The sequence below is a fragment of the Nicotiana tabacum genome, chromosome 24, assembly GCF_000715075.1.
Source record: "Nicotiana tabacum cultivar K326 chromosome 24, ASM71507v2, whole genome shotgun sequence".
NCBI lineage: Eukaryota > Viridiplantae > Streptophyta > Magnoliopsida > Solanales > Solanaceae > Nicotiana > Nicotiana tabacum.
In genome coordinates this window covers 31,945,198-31,949,600 of record NC_134103.1, presented here as the reverse complement: position 1 = coordinate 31,949,600, position 4,403 = coordinate 31,945,198, and positions in this window count along the sequence as shown.

Here is a 4,403-nt window from a genome sequence, read left to right as displayed (position 1 = left end):
CCTTATTTGAAATTATTTGACTCGTGTTAGTTTCTTATTGTTAAACTGCATATTGTGGGATCAATGTTACATATTATTTTCTTCCATGTTGAGCTGTTCTTATTATGCCTAGTATTCGTTATTATGGCTATTCCTTGCGAACTAGTTTTATCGTTTCTTGCGATCGAAGGTTCTTGAGTTGATTTACTTGTTGTACCTTGTTTTATTATCATTATTGCTATTGTACTTGTTGTTGTGATACACGAGGTTTCTGCCGTGCGGTTGTTGTTATGATGCACGAGGTTTCTTCCGTACGGTTGTTATTGTGATGCACGAGGTTTCTGCCGTGCGGTGTTATCGGGTCGCACGAGGTTTCTGCCGTGCTATTGTTACTATTGATATTTGCATATGTGATATGAAAAGGTGGGATATATATATATATGGGTTGCGCATGTGACGAGACAAGGTGAGAACATTATTATACACGTGTGGCGAGACAAGGCGGGCATTTACTTTACTATTGCACACGTGGCGAGACAAGGGGGCTATGTCAGGGATTGATTTGTGATGAGCTGTGATGGCCTGGGGGCATTCTTGTTGTTGATATTTGTGTAGTGGTATGCTTATCTGAGCCTTATCTTGTGAAAGTTGTGAGAAAACATTCTACGTGCTGACCGCTCCCTTTTTCTTATGTTTACTAGCTGGGTTGAACTATGTTAGGACACTTGCACAAGCATACACGTAGTTAAGCACTCTTATCGGATTTAGGGGCTTCCTTGCTACTGTTGAGTATAAATGCATACCCTTGTTTACTTGCCTTCTATGTGAGAATGACTCTATTTGGCACGTGAATTGTCAGTGCAGTTATGAAGTATAATTAGGGCACAGGATGCCAAGTGTTAGGGTTCAGGTATTGGGACCCATGAGTTGTGAATAGTATGAGGTTCGGTACCTCGTGGAGTTTATTGACTGAAACTTGATGTGAAAACGGTCGTTGTGGTTGAGTGATTACTTGTCCTTTCTGTATATGTGATTTCAGATTTATGTTGCGTTTCCGTTCATCCTTCTGTGTCATTATTTTGGTATTCCGCTGATACTTGTTGTTTTCCTTTCTTATTGCAATTACTGTATTGTTAGCCATATCGCGTAATCCTTATGTAGATATCATACTCTGTTGTTCCTATACTCATATTTGTTCAGGTTATTTAGTCCAGTGGGTGTCTTGACTGTTCTTCGTCACTACTCCACTGAGGTTAGTCTTGATACTTGTTGGGTACCGCTGTGGTGTACTCATACTATACTTCTGCACATTTTTGTGCAGATCCAGGTATTGCGAAGCCAGTTGATCAATAGCTAGCAGCGCGAATTGTTGCTGTGGAGTCTCAAGGTAAACCTGCTGCTGCGTTCGCAGACTTCGGAGTCACCGTCCTATTTTGTATTCGCACTATTCTTACTTATTTCCAAACAGTCGTATTTAGAAGTTGCAGTAAACTCTATAGAGCTTATGACTTGTACTACCGGTTTTGAGAATTATAAATTTTTATAAAGAATTCCATTTCAGAGTTGTTAGATGTTATTTATTATGGTTGTTATTCAGTAAATATTAGGCTTACCTAGTCCCTAAGACTAGGTGCCATCACGATACCCAACGGAGGGAATTTTGGATCGTGACACGCGCATAATTAGGGTTAATGATGATTCCCTTTTCATATTTATAACTGATTCATGAATCTTTCCCTTTTATAGTCTTCATGCATCTCGTGCCTATTTCTTCTGTCAGGTACTATACCTTCCTTTATAAACTACCACGGGTATTTTATCCGTGCCTCATTATCTTTCTTTACTGACTCGATATCAATTCCACCTGTCATCATACTATTAATCCACGTGTCATGTCTTTTTTCACCAATACAACGTGACACTGCTTCGTCCAACGTATGTTTGGCCCTGCGTATAAAGACAGAACTATCATTTCAAACTTTTTCTAAATCCTTTCCAAACAATGTGGAGGATATTTTTGTAAACAATTAATTTTTTTAAATTATGCAATACACATTATTTTTAATACATCAAACCAAACAATAGATAAGAAATAATCATATCATAACTAATCCCGGCATAAGTAATATCAGCATTACTAATTCTGGCATTATTAATTTACTCTATATTGTACTATTCTTATACATCCTACCAAACGACTCCTAAAGGTCGACGTCCTAGGAACGAGAGTACTTATCAATAATGAAGGACTGAAATACCCCTAGAATAATTTATGCACAAGCAAAATATTCAACAAAGGCTATATAGAAGAAATTTATCAAACTAGGGAGAGAACGTGGTAGGAGGCTTTTTCACAACTCATAAACTCTTGAATCTCTCTACATCATAGCTACCTCTCCACAATAGAAAATATATAGTAGCACCCCTATTTATAATACTACAAGCCAGATTTGACTAGAATCTAGAAAACCTATTCCTACATGATTTTAGTTATGAATCCTAATTAGACATTAATTAAATAAACTAGTAAATACCAAATCCTAGACGACGTAAGAATACTAATTAATCTTGGTTTAATTTCCAACAGCCTCCCTTAAATCAAGATATTCAAACTTGATCATGCCCAACATCTTCTTCAACTTGATGAATAACTCCAATCTTAGTGGCTTTTTGAAAACATCAGCAACTTGCTCTCCAGTCTTACAATACTCAATAAATATCTTCTTGTCTTGAACCAAGTCACGAATAAAGTAAAATTTGATATCAATGTGTTTGCTACGCCCATGAAAAATTGGATTCTTTGTTAACTCAATTGCAGACTTGCTGTCACAAAAAATTATTGTAAGACTGTCTTGCTTGTGTTGAAGAAATCCAAGCATTCTTCTTAACCACAATGTTTGTGTAGCACTACTTGTTGCAGCCATGTACTCTGCTTCATCTATTGCTTTTTGGAAGACCAAGAAAATACACCAGAACCCAAATAAAATGCATAGCCAGAAGTACTTTTTCTTTGTATCGTATCACCAGCCTAGTCACTGTCTGTAAATCCCACAAGACTACTATCATTAGTCTTTGAATAAAATATACCATCAGTCTGCGTACCTTGAATATATCTCAAAGTTCTCTTTGCTGCTTGCAAGTGGGATTGTCGTGGAGTCTTCATAAATCTGCTAATTAATCCAACTCCATAAGTAATATCAAGCCTTGTAGAAGTCAAGTACCTTAGACTCTCCACCAATTTCCTAAAATATGTAGTATCAACAAAATCATGAGTATCATCTTTAGTCAACTTCAATTTATCTTGAATATTACTCTTATATGATTTGGCTTTACTCATGGTAAATCCCTTAAAAATATCATCAACATATTTTTCCTTCACTTTGAAATCATCTACTTCTTTGGTTTCCTTGTAGTTGGACTTGTACAACCATTCAACTTCAATTTGCCATTATATAGGATGTAGAGTAATGCCACCAATAAATATTTTCTCTTGCTTGAAACATGCAATCTCGAACAATGGCACGAAATGATTGCATCTTCAATATCTAACGCTGTTGTGGCTCTGGATCCCAAGTTATTTCCGCCTCAATCTTTAGTAGATTATCAGAAACTTTCTCTTGATGAATTTTCTTGCTTTTTTTGTTACTAGGTTCATCTTCAATACCATCAAATAATTTTTCTTATAAAATGCCTATCTCTTTTGGACGGGCATCTCTTGCAACCAAATCGTCCTTTTTAACAATCGCAGAAATTCTTGGAAGATCAATTTGAACATTATTTGACTTCTCTTTGCTTTCAATAGAATCTCTATCACAACAAAATTTACATGTACCTTCTCTTGTTTTCTCCTCTATTTTTGAATTTTGGCCTTCTTGATTTATTTCGACCATTATTGATGTGCCTTCTTTTTCTTTTGGTTGATCATCCTTTTCTAGCGATGCATCATCTAATGTCTCATCTTTATGTTGATTTAATGATCTCTCATATGTCACTAATTCCCCCTTTATATCATAAAGTCTGAGAGTGCTAAGATTTTTTAGTAGCCTTAAGAATAACTTTTTTGTTGTTAAACTTTAAACTGTGAGAATGTAATATTTTTTCAACAATTTTAACTTCTTCCAATACTTCTCCATTGGTCCTTAGACCATTTCCTACTTCTTCAATTCTTGTAAAATATTCTTTCACATACTCTGTTGGTCTCATGTAAGCCAACTCAAATTGACTCCTAAATTCTTACAGTTTCTCCTTCTTTATGTCAGTAGCTCTTCAATATGACTTCACCAAGATTGTCCAAGCCTCCATTGATGACTTTGCATGCAAATATTTTTTTAGATACATGCAATTCGACCTTGATGGCGAGATAGTAGCGTGCCTTATAATCTAAATGTCTCTTCTTCTCCAATTGCGTAGCTGCATCACCCGTC